This window comes from Glycine max, chromosome 8 (assembly GCF_000004515.6).
Source record: "Glycine max cultivar Williams 82 chromosome 8, Glycine_max_v4.0, whole genome shotgun sequence".
NCBI lineage: Eukaryota > Viridiplantae > Streptophyta > Magnoliopsida > Fabales > Fabaceae > Glycine > Glycine max.
The window spans coordinates 34,313,280-34,331,122 of NC_038244.2; the positions used below are offsets into that span (position 1 = coordinate 34,313,280).

The 17,843-nt window shown below is 36.4% G+C and overlaps 1 long non-coding RNA gene across 1 annotated transcript; it reads right to left on the reverse strand.

The window, feature by feature from the left end:
* Positions 1–14,703: 14,703 nt before the first annotated feature.
* Positions 14,704–14,963, reverse strand: LOC121175328 (uncharacterized). The gene is made up of 2 exons (XR_005892668.1): positions 14,901–14,963; positions 14,704–14,803 (listed from the first exon to the last, which is right to left on the reverse strand). It is a non-coding gene; the product is annotated as an uncharacterized lncRNA (long non-coding RNA).
* Positions 14,964–17,843: the final 2,880 nt, after the last annotated feature.

The window sequence follows — 17,843 nt, forward strand, 5'->3', positions numbered from 1 at the left end:
ATCCCAATCCCAAAGAGAGAACATATTTCATACAAGATGCAAAATTTTAGATAAAACTTGTTCTCTCATTGTGGATAGTGGATCTTGTTGCAATTGTTGTAGCACAAGATTAGTTTCCAAGTTGAACCTCACTATCATTCCCCACCCAAAACCTTATAAACTTCAATGGCTCAATGAGCAAGGGGAAATGATAGTTAACCAACAAGTGAAGGTACCTTTCTCCATTGGGACATATAAGGATGAAGTTAATTATGATATTGTTCCCATGGAGGCAAGGCATATTCTCTTAGGAAGGCCATAGCAATTTGATAGGAAGATCATTTACAATGGCCTAACTAATGAGATTACCCTTACCCATCTTGACACTAAATTTGTGTTGTATCTTCAAACACCATCATAGATAGCTAAGGATCAAGTACAAATAAAACTCAAATGGGATGAGAAAAAGAATAGAAAAAGAAAAGAAGAACAACCTTTAATGGTTAAGGAGTGTAAGGAGGTAAGTGTCTCCTCCAAGAGGTTAACTAAGAAGGAAAGACATTTTGCAATAAAGATAAACATTAAAGAAACTTCCTTTCTTAGACAACCTCCACATCTTCTCCTTTGTAAAAGAACACTTGTTAGCACTACCGTACCTCTTGAGCTTGAGGTTATTCCTTAAGTAAAGGAGTTATTGGATGGGGGTTTGGTTCATAAGAGCTTAAATCCTTGTGCTTTGTTGGTGGCCAAAATAGGTATATGAGGCACCAAATCCCTATGATAGGTGGTATGATGAATGTGTTGAGTGGTGCAACCCTCTTTTGTAAAATCACTCATGCATCCAACATCTTCATGATTCGCATACATAGGGACTCATTAGGTAGGTTTGTTCTTATTTTTTGTTTCAATACAAACCTAGGTGCTCATATGGGACACCTCAGGTTTGTTGTACTTTTTGGAAGGAGTAATCAATAGGAAAATACAGAAAAAAGTATGTTTTATCGCATTACTTTCCTTAATTTTTTAAGTAGTGATCAAGAGGTTCCCACAGACCCTAAGAGAATAAAGGTAATTCCTGAGTGGCGCATCCACCAAGTATAAGGGAAATTTGGGGCTTCCATGACATAACAAACTTTTACAAAAGGTTTGTCCCATATTTTTCTATACTTGTACCACCACTCATTAAGTTGGTGGGGAACCATGTTCCCTCATGGGAAGATGCCTAGGAAAGGGATTTTTAGACCTTACCCTACTCTAACATACCCAACACCACTAATATATATATTTTTATTCTTTTTATAGGTGTTGAGGGAAGAATCCCAGAGTTTCAAGAATCTCTAGATTTGAGGTCAAATCCTTTTCAAGGGGGAGGGGATGATGCAATCCTATCCCCCAAGGGCATTGGATAGAAAACTCCAAGAATATTGGGCCAGAGATGCAAAAGAAGGCCCCGGGGTTCTCATGAGCCTTAGGGTAGATTTTGGGCCCATAGGCTAAGTATGAACCCACTTATCTTTGTACATATTAGATTAGGGTTTTGTTATTTTTGGGCCTTGTGTTTAGGACTCCATAGTGTAGGAAGGGTACCCTAGTAATATAGGATTTTTCAGCCCTTGTATTTTAGGGCACCTAGACTAGTTTTTGTATTAGGGGTAGGTTTGTAATTTCACATGCATTAAGTGCACTATTTAATGTGTGTGTTAAGAGAGAAATTTAATTGAATTAGGAGAAGCCTAATCCAATTAAATTTTGGACTAGCCTAAGGGGGAGGTAAGCATTTGCTTGCTACACCCCATTGCCACATCATATAGTCACACTTTGTGCTTGTCCTTCATGCTTTACATGTCTCATGACACTTAAGCACACTTAGTGGAGAATCTTAAACTTGATCTTAGGTTAGTGGGTTGAACCATAGCTGAAATTCACTAATCATAATTAGTGAAATTTTGGCTCCAAATTTGGCTCCACAAATTCAAATTCAAATTCAAGTGTCTATTCAAATTTAGTGGAGAATCTTGACACTTTGTGTTTGTCCTTCATGCTTTACATGTCTCATGACACTTAAGCACACTTAGTGGAGAATCTTGAACTTGATCTTAGGTTAGTGGGTTGAACCATAGCTGAAATTCACTAATCATAATTAGTGAAATTTTGGCTCCAAATTTGGCTCCACAAATTCAAATTCAAATTCAAGTGTCTATTCAAATTTCCCTCTAATTTTGTGTGACGCTTAGGCTATAAATAAAGGTTTTGTGTGTGCATTGTTTCAACTTTGATCATTTGAGAAATTATACTTCAAAGTTCAGACCTCATTTGAGGCATAAATTTTGTGTCCCCTTCTCTCCCTTTGCCTCCAGTCATCTTCTCCTACCTTCAAGCTCTTATCCATGGCTTCCTATGGTGGTGAGCTTGTTCTTGACTCATCTTCTCCTTGAAGTGACATCTCCAATAACCATTTGAGAAATTGCAAATTCAAGTGACGTTAATTGCTAAATTTTTTAGGTTCTAAATCCTGAAAATAATATTCAAGATTCAATATTGGTTAATTTGGCATGGGACCTATGAGAAAAGTTGAATCATGGCCTATCTACGTTATAAATGGATACAAATTTCAAATAGTTAGTTGGAATGAAGGCATGAATTCTTTTAATTATGGTGTTTACATACGCAAAACCGATGGTCAACTAGAATATGATTTTTACGGAATGTTGTCTGATATTATTCAATTGGAGTATACTAGCATCCCATTGATGAAGTTAGTTCTATTCAAGTGTGATTGGTTTGATAATACTCCTTATATAGTGACACAAGTAGATAAAAAATATGAGATTGTTGAAGTAAGCCAATAAAAAAGATATACTAAAGCATACGACCCATTTATATTTGCACAAGTATAACAAGTTTATTCCATAACATATCCTAAGGGACATCGAGGATGGTTAGTCATAATGAAGACAAAAGCTCGCAGCAGAATCACTGACAATATAGTAAGCGAAACTAAGCAAGAGGCTCCATACCAAGATGATGAGCTTGTAGGGCTTCAAAAAGTGTTGGAAGTTGACCCTGATGTCATTAATGAATCTTTTGCAGATGTTGATGGAGGTGGAGAAGAGATAGATGCAGATTTACTTAAACAACTAGACTTGGTTGAACCAGACGAGGATGAATGCATATTAAGTGAAAATGAGATTGAGAGTGACTTTGATGATGTAGATACTTCTTAGGTAATTCATACATTAAAGTTGATTGCATGTCTTATGTTTATTTTATTTTGTGTGTGTGTGTGTGTGTGTGTATATTTACATTTGTATGATTGTGGTTTGTAATATTTATTACATTTACTCTTGTAGTGAATATGAAAGAGAAGATAAGTGACCTATTTTGGTGTAGAAAACATGCTTATGTGAGTTTTCATTAACAAGTTGAATTTATTTGTTTACTAAACTATATTGATTCTGGTACTTCACTTTTTATTTATTTGTTCTTAATATTATATATATATATATATATATATATATATATATATATATATATATATATATATAGACGCACACACACACACACACACATATGTATGTGTGTAACAAAATCAAACATGTAGATGGCAGACAGAGGTAGAAGTGGTGGTCGCAGAACATTTAATCGTGGTAGAAGACGTGGTGTTAGTTTAGGAGTTCCAATTACCACCAACCCTTTCACCTCTTCCATTCACATATCAACCTCAGAGTCGATGGTTCATGTTGTTGCGCCAACACCAAACACACTTCCTACAGCTCAAGACCAACCAAATCCAACCTTTGTAATAGAGTCAATTCCCACTACCCCTATTAGAGATGCTTCACCTTCAGCACTAGATGATTATCTTACACCTAAGTATCCACCTGATCCAAATTGTAAACATATTGTTGATCAAAGGCCTTTCATTCGTGCATATAAAGGAGAGTAAGTGCATTTTATTTAACTATTAATTTTTCTTAAAATATTTTTTAAATGTGATATTGACAATGTCTTTATACATAGGTTTCAACCAACATATAGATGTTCTAATATCATATAAGATATCATTAAAGCAAAGTTTGATGAACCGACTCCAAGTTGGTTGAAGGTATCAGTTGACCTTCGCAATAGGTGGTTTGGAAAGTTTAAGGTAACTTGAATTATAGTTTAATTTAAAATGGATTGTTTCTTATATGATTTCTAATTTAGTTCTTGTTTCCTCTTTGATGTAGAAATAGTATAGGTGGCACCCAGCAGAAGAGCGGGCCATTAGAGCTATTTTTTAGACAAAAGGTTCACGCATTTTGAAAAGTGCAATGAACAAGATCAGAAATGGTCAAGATAAAGGAAAGTGGATAACAACCAATGTTCGAGCAGCCTTGGATGAACATTGGGGTTGTACATATTTCCTAAACAAGAGCTCCATTGCCAAGGCAAATCGATATGTTGATAGAGGAGCCTCAGCATACTATGGTGGTTCCATATCTACTGCAACTCACTTAGAAAATCCGGTAATTTCACTTTATATATGTGTGTGTGTGTGTGTGTGTGTTGGACAAGTGACCTCAATAACTTAAAGGGGGGGGGGGGGGGAGTGAATTAAGTCTCACAAAATTCCCACTAACAAATTTTTAATCCCTTTTTTAAAGGATAGACTCAGAATGCAGAAGAAGAAGCAACAATCAATTTACTAATGTTCTTTAGACGTGCAAGACAAAATTGATTGCAATAAAATAAATAAGATAAGGGAAGCGAGAAATGCAAACTCGATTTATACTGGTTCGGCCACTTCCAGTGCCTACGTCCAGCCCTCAAGCAACCCACTTAAGATTTTCATTAACTTTGTAAAAATCCTTTTTACAACTTCTGAACACCCAAGGACCCTTTCCCTTGTGTTCAGGCAACTCACAATTCAAGAGACAACCAGTCTCTTGATTACAACTTACTTTCTGAGATGAACAAAAAGATTTCTCTCCTTTAGAGTGGATAATAGAATTTGTTGTTTCTGGATGAACTCTCAATAGATTTGCAAGTGTTTGCCCAAGAGTTGTTGAGAGAGCATTTGACAATGAAGTTCTCTTAGAATATCTTTCTCTTGCTTTTCGAAGTCAGACACACATATATATAGGCCCTTCATGCCTTTTCAAAATGGTTTGAAGAGATGTGTCTTTTCAAAAAGCTTTTTCTAAAATTCTTCACTGGTAATTGATTACAGGTTTTTGGTAATCGATTACACAGTTATATTTTGAAGGGTCATGACTTTTCAAATTGAATTTCAAGAGTTTCATTGCTGGTAATCGATTACACATTCAAAATTCAAATTTCAAACCCTTTTAAGAAGCTGCTTTGCAAACCTGTCTTCTAGTAATCGATTACACTGCCTGGTAATCGATTACTAGAGCCTTGACATGTTGGAAAAAATGTGTTTTGAGGCAAAAGCTGATCTTGAGTGAATCTTGAAGCAATGCTTGTTTGTTGAAGCAACCTTGTCTTAATCTTGAAGCAATACTTAACCTTTGAATGTTTGTTGAAGTGATCTTGAAAGCAACCTTGTTTGATTATTCTTTGGCATCATCAAAATCATGTATTCATATATTCACAATATATACTTCATTGATTTTGAATTCAATGTAATTAATTAAATTTTTTACAATTTTAACTTTTTAAATTTATGTAGTTAATGGAGTTTCAAAGACCACCAACTGCTTGGGAGGTGATGGAGAAAACTAAGAAATTGAAGTTAGGAGAATGGGTTAATGATAAGTTTGGCGAATTTGCTGCAAGTTATTTTTTCTAATTCTATCACTTTATTTGATATATAGTGATTGGTATTATAAATGAACTCTTACCTTTGCTTAATATCTCTTGAACTTATTTTTTCCTGTATTAGTGGCAATTTTCTTGAATATTAATCCTTATATGTCTACACATTTAACAATTTATCTTCATACCTCACTTTATATTGAAGGAGAAATATCAACATCGTCGAGAGGACATCTTACAACATTCGATAGAGGAAGACACATCTACATAGGATTCCCTTAACCCTGCTACTTCTATTAATGAGAATGAAATATATTTGAATGTTGTTGGAGGCCCAAATTATAAGGGGAACGTGTACAGGCTAGGTACTTCGAGCAAAATTTAGTTGCTCAAAATCAGGTCCATCTACTTCTGTTGCTCCGACGGAAGACCAAATAGAGGAAATGCGTGAGACAATTAATAAATCGAATGCTGAGCTTTTGGCAAAGGCAAATAAGGAAAAGACACTTGAGGAAAAGATGTTGCAACTGATGGAGAATCATGACCACCTAAGTAAGGAGATGTGACAACAAATGTAAGAACAAAATGAGCAAACTCATCAACAAAATGAGCAAGTGCAACATATATTACAACACTTGCATATTCAGTCTATCATGTCAACTCTTAGTCTATCAACTACCATAGCATATGGAACTGAGCGCCATGTTGATGATGCTCAAGTTGATCATTCTCATGACATGTCAAAGGACCATTGACTCCTGATTATTATTTATTTTACTTTGATTATGTCATGTTAGTTATGAATCTGAACTTTATTAAACTTTGACATTGCATTTTATTAAACTTTGAAAACTTTGAATTTGCACTTCATCAATCTTTAAATTAGAACTTTGTTATTACATATATTTACTCATTATGAACGCCCACTTTTATTTATAAGTTGGATTATACAATTTAATTAAAAATTATATTTACAGTTGATAATTATTAAGCAGACATAAAATGACAAAACAAAAAATACAACATTTTTTTGTTTAGCCAGCAAATCTATGATTGAAATAAATAGTGATCGAATTAGCAATCGAACTGCATTTTTAATTTGAAACAAATAGCAACCGCATTAGCGACCAAATTATACATTTTTAATGCATTTTTAATTTGCGACAGTAATTTTTTTAAATAACTTTTTAAAACTAATTATTTAATAGCGACCAAATATTATTTCCATTTATTTTGCATTTAAAATTAATTATTCAATAGCGACTGAATATTATTTTAATTTATTTTATGTTTAAAATTTTATTATTTATTAGCGACCGAATTAGCGATTGAGATTTTCAATTGCTGAAGTGGTCCCAAGCAAAAATAAGAACCAAATATGCAATGACTGAATTTATTGTCGTGCAACCAACTTCTTCGGTCGTGAAATAGCGACCAAATATAAATTCGGTGACTAAGGACTTAGCGACTTGGGTTTTTGCAATGTAGAGATGTCGGTCGCTAACACTTTTAGTGACCGAATTTAACAATTTAGGGACCAAATTTTTCGGTCTCTAAAACATGTTTTTTTTTGTAGTGAGCTGTGGAGGTACACCTTGTTTTGTTGCTCATCATGAAGAATATATGTTATCTTACGATGAATGCATGCACATTTTTATTTTACGTCAAAATTGATAATGGTATCCTCTTACAGAAAGTTTTATTGACTATGTCTTAACGAACAAAAATAATGATTTTCTTACCCTGAAAGAATTAACTCTTATAACGACATGAATGTGGGACGATGAATAAAAATGTTTTTAATTTTTTCCTATTTCAGGGTGTCATAGTATCTCACTCCTAAAAGCTCACATGATTTTGACGATATCAAATATATTAAAATTTGATGGACTAATGAATTTCAGCTTTTAAATCAACATGAGATTAAAATGGAAGAGAATCTTGCAAAAAGTATAATCATGTTATTTTAGCAAAGTTTTTAAAAACCAAATCACCATCCCCTCTTGATTATTTTACCTAAGTCATTATATCTAGCAATTATTGTCAAAATAATTTTTTTAAATCTCAATTCAATACAAGTTCGTATTTTCACCTCATTTTAGTAAAGGAAAAACTTAATTAAAAAATTGTTTTTGGAAATGTAGATTCCTAGAAAGAAAACATTCTCATCATAAAATTCTAAAAAAACTTAAATAATAAGTTGTTATTTTAATGTAACTTTAAAATAAGAAAATCACACCAATGTGTGGTATTATGTATAGTTCAATTATAAAATATTATGTGAATTATATAGTCACATCAGTCAATCAATTTTTTTATAATTTAAACTTGAGTATCTTATAGTAAATTTTATATTTTTATTTTATATTTTAGTTTTTAATTTAATATTCTATTAAAATATCACTTTATTTTTAATCTTTCCATAGGAATTGAATTAGAAAGATTAGAGATAAAGTGTTCTTTTAATAAAATATTAAATTAAAAATAAAAATAATATATATATAATTTTCTATAAAATCATCAAGTTTGATATAAAAAAACAATTCAAATTTGATTAAATGACACAATTATGTAATCCAGATGACATTTCATAATTAAATTATATATAATACACAACAATAGAATTATAACTTATTTTAAATTCACACTAATAAGTGCCTAAAAAATATCCCTCCTAACCCACCCCCAATATAGAAAATAAAAGATAAAAGGACGTGGATGGACAAGAAGCTAATAGGATTCTCTTTTAATAGTTAACGGTTGAGATAAAGTAAGAGCCATATCCAACGGTCATGATGAGACGTCGATGGGAAAGAAAAAACCAGTGGCGGAAAGACATATCTGTGATCGCAAATTGTGGCGGCTTAATTGAAAGTGAGCAAGAACTTAGGCAACAAGCTAAGCGTGAATATTTAATTTAATATTCATAAGAGAATAACAAACCTAATAACACATAGGGAGTTGCTAGGTGCACCCAGCAATATTGCTGGTGCACCCAGCAATATTGCTGGTGCACCCAGCAATTTTAGTGAATGGCCATTTTGCCCTTTAAGTTAAAAATTTAAAAACGCGCTCCTCTTCTCGGAAGACCACTGCTACTTCTTTTCTTCTTCCATTCCTGTTGATCCTCCAAGCTTTCGTCTTCTTCCGGACACCGCGAGCCAAGCTTTCGTCTTCTTCCGGACACCACGAGCCAAGCTTCTTCTTCTTCTCCGTCTTCTCCGCGAACAGCCTTCGAGGTTAGTCTCCCTAACTCTCCATTGCTTTTACTATCCAGTATTGATTCAGCAGTGGAACCTTAGGATAGTAACCTTAGGGTAGTAACCTTAGGGTAGAAGACGAGAGGGGAGAAGATTAGAGTATGCCGGAAAAAATGGGGAAATGGCTGACGACGGAGTCTTCCGGAAGACCCGTTAGGGGTTCTTCCGGAAGTTCCAGAAGAACCTTTTCCGGAAAGTTTCCGGAAGAAGTGTTCTTCCGGAAGTAACCAAACGTCTTCCGGAAGAACAGTTCTTCCGGAAGACTTCCGGAAAACGTCTTCCGGGAACTTTCCGGAAGAAGTGGTTCATCCGGAAGAATTCCGGAAGACGCGCACTTCCGGAAGAACTTCCAAAGTTCCGGAAGACCTTTCCGGAAGAACCCCTTCTTCCGGAATGTTTCCGGAAGAACCACTTCTTCCGGAAGTGGTTTTTTTGTTTTTTTTTTGTGTTTTTTTTTTTTAAATTTTTTTTAAACAGAAATTGTTTTGTTTTTTTTAAAATGAATTATTTTATTTATTTTGGTTATTTTGTTTTTTAGATTTTATGAAAAATGAAGTTTGGGTTTTTGATGTCATATTTTTTTTATAATTTAAATTGTGTATTTTTACTAAATATTAATTTGTAAATTAATTTTTTTTTATAAAAGTAGTTGTGTTTGTTTTTGTTTATTGTTTTTTTTTAAATTAGTGTTTTTTTTTTTTAAAATGAAGTTGTCTATTTTTATAATTAAAGTTGTGTGTTTTGGAAGTTTTATAAAAATACTAATTTTTTATAATTAATTAGTTTATTTAATTATAAATGAAGTATTTTATTTACTAAAAAAATTGTGGATGTTTACTAAATAATTTTTTTTTTACATTAGTTGTTTAATTTTTTTTAAAAAAATTAACTTGTGGATGTTTACTAATTAATTTTTTTTACATTAGTTGTGTTTTTTTTTTATAAATGAAGTTGTTTATTTTTTTTAAAAAATTAAGTTGTGGATGTTTAGTAATGAATTATTTTTATATTAGTTGTGTTTTTTTTTATAAATGAAGTTGTTTAATTTTTTTTAAAAAAAATTAAGTTGTGCATGTTTATTAATAATTTTATTTTACATTAGTTGTTTTTTTTTTATATAAATGAAGTTGTTTAATTTTTTTTTTAAAATTAGGTCGTGTATGTGTGAAAATAATTTGATTTAAGTTAGTCTTATTTGTTTATAAATAAAGTTGATTTTTTATAAAGAAAATTGTGTATATTTTGACCGAAAAAAATACGTGTTCGACATGATTTACAGATCATGGCCAGAACACGAGGTTTAGGTCGTGCCATAGGTAGAGTTGTAGGCAGAGATAGAGCTGCTGACGAGGATGCTGGCGATGTTCCCGAGAGGCGTAGGCCTACTGCCTCAACCCGTAGGCTACGCGTTCATCAGATGACTACGGAGGGACGTGATATGGCTGAGGACGTCGCTGACATGACTGATGATGTCCCTGAGCAGCCTACGGAGGCACCTGAGATGCGTGCGGACGCACAGGGTGCTGATAGTGGTGAGGGGTCAGATGGTGATGATGCTGCAGAGGGATTCCTTGGTGGTCCACGTGACCCGTCAGTGCTCACATCATTTGCCGAGCATGTTGCACATGCCGTGTGGAGTGGACAGGTATTTTAATTTGTTAATTATTTGTCATTGTTTATTTATTTGTTTATGATTAATTTTTTTTAATAATTGTATAATTTGTACTTCAAATCAGGAACGTCCTGATTTGAAGTTAGTGTCACATGGGAGGAAGCTGACACTGATTGGGAGGCCAGTGCCTGAGATTGAAGGCCTGGTGGCTGCCACAGGATTAAGTCCACTGATAGATTGTTCAGTTATTACTGGCGATCCTGGACTTATATCCGCATTTGTGGAGACAGTGAGACTAGCACCTTCCACCTTCCAGTAAGAGAGCTGACGATCACATTGGATGATGTGTCGTCCATTCTACATTTGCCCATCACTGGCGCCTTGCACAGTTTCCACGCTCTTTCTACGGAGGAGGCCAGATTCTTGCTCACGGAGTTGCTGGAAGTGTCTGCGGAGGAGGCCAGAGCCGAGACAGCACTCACACGTGGAGCATATGTACGATTAGGATGGGTTCGTGACATTTATGAGACCAGATGTCAGGCCCGGCGGTGGATTGTCGCAGCTCGCGCTTATTTGCTGCACCTTGTCGGTTGCACTCTTTTTGCTAATAAGAGTGCAACATACGTGCATGTGGTCCACCTTGACGCTTTCCGGGACCTCGCTCATAGTGGTGGTTACGCTTGAGGGGTTGCCGCGCTGGTTCATATGTACGACCAGTTAGATGAGGCTTGTAGGACCACCACCCGACAGCTTGCGGGGTACTTGACGCTATTTCAGGTAAATTTTGTGTTTATTAATATGTTAGGTTCGATTATGATTTAAACATGTTTTTATGTTATGTTAACCTCAATTATTGTGTAGTGCTGGATCTATGAGCACTTCCCTAGTGTGCATCAGTGCGTGACTGACGACACATACCAGGAGACGTCCCCACGTGCTTCCCGGTGGTTGACGTCGAAGGCGCACATGAAGGGCATCACAGGAGCACCCTACAGGGCACGTTGTGATGGTTTGACCGTCACAGATGTGTCCTGGTTGCCGTACACGGAGCATCGGGGTGTTAGGGCGTTTCAGGAGATTTCATCGTTCCAGGGTCAGCTCAGATGGGGTCCTATGATCGTCGCAGTTCGACCGGAGAGGGTGGTACGCCAGTTCGGTTACATCCAGAGCATCCCTCCGCCGCCTGTTAGTGCACGATTGTCACAGGATCAGATAGATGACAGGTGGATGGAGTTTGCGGATCACTTACTACCTGCGGGTCAGCCTTGTTTAGTGCCTGGGCAGGTATTTGCGGATTACATTGAGTGGTTTTTCCGCATATCTCACTCTTTCATGACACCGACCCAGGCAGCTGACCAGCAGAGGGATGCACCAGCTGCAGACCCTGAGGACTACATACAGCCGCCCAGCCCCCAGGTTCCAGTGGCATTTGACCCCCCTCCATATGTGGTAAGATTATTTGCGCGTTTAATGTTTTATGAGTTGTTGTTTATTTTGAATTTCATAATAAATGTTTTTACTGACTTTGACAGGATGATTACGAGGGATATGAGGCGATTGCACAGAGGTTGGAGCGTGTGCTCAACCTTAGGATAGTCACTGCAGGCACAGAGTTATATGACATTATGCAGGACTGCCTGACGATCGCGAGAGGGGGACCCAGTGCTGATGGGACGGTCAGGGCTCGTCAGAGACGCCGCACGGACCATTGATCATTGTATTTATTTTGTTGTGTTGTAGTTGACATGAATATTTGTAATTATTACAGTTTTTGTTTAATATAGTTGGCGTGTTTTGCACAGTTTATTATTTTATAATATAGTTTGTTATTCCGATTGTTTGTGGTCCTTAAGCGAAGTTTACGGTTGTTTTAAATTTATTTTTAAAAAAAGGGAACCTAGAATCATGAGTTTTGTTTGTAAGAATTACATAAAAAATAAAAGTTTTTAAAATGATTAATAATTCATAAGTGAACCCTTTTTCCATGTTCAAGTACCCATGTTTGTAAGAATTACATAAATGAACCCTTTTTCCATGTTTGTAAGAATTACATAAAAAACATAAGTTTTTAGAATCATGAGTTTTGTTTGTAAGAATTACATAAATGAATCTTTTTTCCATGTTCAAGTACCCATGTTTGGGATTTTTTTGCGTGGGTGTGTCTGTGCCCTGAGACAATGGAGGGCGGCCATTTCTCATGTTTGGACGTCAAAGAATCCAAAAAAAATAGTCCCGTTCCCCAGTTCCGTCAACTAACACGTCAAAACAAAGCCTCAAAATCCAAAAAAATAGGAAATGAACCCTTTTTCCATGTTCAAGTACCCATGTTTGGGATTTTTTTGCGTGGGTGTGCCTGTGCCCTGAGACAATGGAGGGCGGCCATTTCTCATGTTTGGACGTCAAAGAATCCAAAAAAAATAGTCCCGTTCCCCAGTTCCGTCAACTAACACGTTAAAACAAAGCCTCAAAATCGAAAAAAATAGGAAATGAACCCTTTTTCCATGTTCAAGTACCCATGTTTGGGATTTTTTTGCGTGGGTGTGCCTATGCCCTGAGACAATGGAGGGCGGCCATTTCTCATGTTTGGATGTCAAAGAATCCAAAAAAAATAGTCCCGTTCCCCAGTTCCGTCAACTAACACGTCAAAACAAAGTCTCAAAATCCAAAAAACAAAGTCTCAACTTTATTATGGGAATTAAACACGCCGTAAACATATAAAGGTTACATCAACAAAAAAACAAAAAATTAAACATGACATTCAGTTGTTTAGCGATGTCCCACTGACCTCGTCTTCAACATATTTAGTAAAGACAACTAAAATTTCTATTGGTCCATATTTTTTCCAGTAGTTAGATTGTACTAACACCTTCAGCAGTTCTTCGTTGGTGATCAGCTCATTTATTTCATATTTTATAACCGTATCTGAATACTCAAACCGAGCTGGTTGGCGGAAAAACAATCGTCTTACCGTTTGTGATTCGTGAATTCCAAGAGGGGGGATCCCTTTAGGTGCAACTTGCTTGATTAAATTCTTCAGTTCATCGATGGTACATGTTGAAGGAATTTGAAATTTCTTAGGATTTTTTCCTGTGAACGCGCAACCAACAAATTTGTTCTGCGGTGGCATGTTCCATTTGCCGTTGTAATACAGGATCGCGTCATGAATACGAGGCATAGTGCGTTCAAGTAAGTTTATTATTCCATCTGGTGTTCTTCCAACGGTGCATAATAACTCAATCGGACCAACACAAGAAAATTGATCATTACACATTAACATTGTGTTGACATCGTCATCATTTATCAATTTGATACACTCAAAGCGAATTTGGTTACCTGTATCGGTGAATGGCTTCCGGTAGTGAATTTCATCCAAAAATTGTTTGTCGGATAGCTGAAGGGTATTGTGTATTCTGGTTTTTAGGCTTGCAAAATCACACCTATTTGGTACTCGAATGGGCACCGGAGTTGAAGTTTGGAAGTAAACCCCAGTATCATTGTGAATAATCGATCCATTTGGATAAATGAAAGCCAACCTTGAGTTGACAATCGTCTGACTGCTAGTTTCTCCTAGAAATGCCATAGTTTGTGTATCAGTTGGGAGATTATTTGAAAGCAAGATAATGTGTGATTTAGTAGCCTAGTCTGCCATATATATAGATGGTTGTGACCGAGCCTTTGTTTAACTTTGTTTACAAAAAAATAGACACGCGTAAATGTGTAGTCAAGTCAGCCAATGTGTTGTCGCTAATGTGTAGTCAAGTCAACCAATGTGTTGTTGAGCGACTGCTAGTTTCAAAATGTGTACTGAAGTCAACCAATGTGTTGTCACGCTCAAACTGTAACACGCATGCATGTCATTATGTGTTGTCAATTATGACAATGATGTATGCTGTACGCGTAAATGATTTTTGTTGGACCAACAATTTCCTTGCTTAACCAAACGAGTAGTTGATAATATTAATTGGTTAGTGACGGGTTACAACGAATTATATCGCATAATGAATACAAATAAATAAACAATGAATGTTTAGTCTTCATTTAGGTCTACATAGTGTGTTTTGAATGACATCAAGCTTGTGTATTCCTGCATTCTACTAATATATGGAATTGCCCATTGCTTTGCCTGAGAATAACAATTGGTTGACCACAACAGCGCTGGGGGCGGCAACGGACAATGGTCTTTCAAATAAACCTGTTGTACATGAACAAACATTATATCATGCGCTGACCGTGCCAAATGAACAAGCGAAGTCATTGCATAATTGTTACACTAACTATATTCAATGTACCTGAACAAAATGATTTCCAAACACGTGACCGACACATATGATGCGGTGGCCAGAAGAGTCAGGTGGTGGTTGACTTCTAAGAGGGAAAAATGTCATGCTTTGTTGTTGGGACAACGATACAAGGATTACGTTATACCGTGAAGCAATCACATATCCCATGTCTGTTATATCCATCCACTTGTCCACACTAACCTGAATGAACCAAACATACACATGTAAGTAATTTAAACATTGTTATTAAAAAAAATTAACCTAAAAACATACCTTTGAAAATCCATCAACAAGTAGGGACAACTTTAATTGTTCAAATCTCTCTGTGCCACCGAAGAGGTTCATGTACTCATGCGACCACCTGCCAAGTTCTTTAAGCAATTCATTACGCACTAACGGCCACGAATCTTCCCCCATACCTAATAAAGCGCCAATGGACCGATATCCACAGTTACCGTCCGCTTTCACATCCACAACGTCACGAATGAAACCTTGAAAGAATGACGCAAATTGATCCAACATCGGGATGATCCTTGTTGGCTGACGCGGTTGAGAACATGATGCACTTCGTTTCACTGGAGAGCTGCTGCTTTGAACAGAATGAAAAGCATCAACATACTCCCAGTAAGACGGATCACGCTTTGTGGATGTTTGACTTCTTTTCATCGGTTTCTTCGGTGCACCTTTAGTGTTCACCTTTGATGGAGGAGGGCACATAGAGTTATGATCAGGGTATGCGATTTCTCGAAGTTTACTCTTCAGATTTACTTTGCCAGCCACATCAAGTTCATCAAACCTTTTAGATATGACCTCTATTTCTTCCTTGATGGTGACTTCCGTCTCACATAACCCTTGGTCTGAAAAGCAAAGTCTCCTCCAAAAAAGATGGACTGACTCCAATGGGATGCTGCTAGCAGTATACCTAGAAAGCTCACATGCACAAGGAAGCCCGTGCGTGCTTCTCATCACACAACCACAAGAAGAGAGATTGTTGCCGAGATAACGTAGACGGTCAATCTCAGAAGCAATCTGATTTAAAGCATCCCTCGAAACCATCCCAAGAAGCCTCTTGTATAAGGTTTTTTTATATACATGGCCAACCACATGCGTACTGGTTTCAAAGGATGCTTTAATTTCAACGTGTTGCAGCGTGATCATGTTGTTCATGGCATCCCAAACACTACATAGGTCTCCAACGCTATTTTGTAGTACTCTTTTGAGAGCCCAATGAGCTGATTCAACCCTACATTTAAAATACACAACAAACATGAAAATATACAACAATTAAATACCATTTAATATTAATCGTTACTAACAAATAAAATCAGTTGTTAATACCTGTTTGTTGTTGTGTTGCCTAGGTGCATGACCTTATTCGTCCATGCTGTAATAAATTTTTCCTTGTGGGGGATAATCCATGTGTCGTTAACATAGTCAACGAACATCGGCCAAGGCGAACAAGCAACTTGAAACTTCTGATATGACTCATGGAACTCGTATTCGGACGGACAATCAACCAAAGTACCCCAGTTATCCATTACATAGTCCCACGCATTTTTTTCCCCGATTAAAGATTTGCACTTCGCCTTCACATTCTTATCGATATGAAACCTGCACAACAAATTAGTAGACTCGGGAAACACAGTTTTCACTGCATTCATCAGTGCTAGGTCTCTGTCAGTGACAATAACAAGAGGGAGGCGATCGTGTCTTAAAAATAGGCCTCGAAATCGTTCCAAAGCCCATACAATATTATTAACACGCTCAGCCTCCAGATATGCAAACCCAGCAGAGAATGTCATCGCCGTTGGTGTCACTCCAACAAAGTCAAGTAGTGGGAGTCTGTACCTGTTTGTTTTGTAGGTACTGTCTATAAAAAACACTAGATGACATGCATTGCATAACTTTACTGCATCTGGGTGACACCAAAACAGATCACGCACCACAACTTCATCCTTCAATCTATGCCAATGAATGTATTGATCACGTTCGAGAAGCTTCATCAGATGCTGCATTTCGGTATCAGCTCCTCTTATTGAAGAACGATATGCACTTCTTGCATTGTAAATTTGCTTTATCGTGGTGTAACTGTCGGCATTGTGTTCCTTCAACGTTAGCAAGATGTTTTTCGGTTTCACCATCGACTTTGTCATATCAGCAATAATTTTCTTTTCTTCCTTAGTCAATCGCCCGGCGTATGGATGTCCAACTAAGGACTTCGCCAATTCATGATTATGAATCCCACAGATCAACTTCACCATCCAACCTTCCCCTCCACGCACTGGTTTCCCACGAAGCCTGAAGGGACAACCACATTTCCTACTCCCGGTGTCTTTTCTAACGAATTCTTTATTTCTACACTTGTACGTACCACTCCTTTCACACCCAATTAACACAAATGAACTTCTTCCTCTGCTACCGGTCTCTGTGTCAGATCTCATAATCACTGCAACAAATCCATTTTCATGGGCAACTGTTCGAGCCCATTGCAAAACATCATCTCGAGTAGCGAATACCTACAACGCAACCCTAACACATTAATTTTCGTACAAACCATCAATTCAACCAATGACTCAAATTATCTATGATTACCTGAGATGTATTAAAAGCATTTGAACAATCGACATGTGGTTCATTCACTCCACATTCTTCTTGATTATCATAATCATAATCCATATGAACTTCTTGTGACATCGCAAAGTCATACCTCCATTGATCTTCGTCCATCTTAAGGACATATGCATCATACACAAGTACATTCAAATTATCATATAACCACATCCAAAAATTTACTACACCTTAAATAACAAACATATTAATAGGACATATGCATCATACACGACTATATTAAAATTATCACTATATTCTAAATTTATAACTACATTATTTACTTAAACTAAACTTATCACTATAATAACAACTAATAAACATTTTTGTACCATATACATTAAG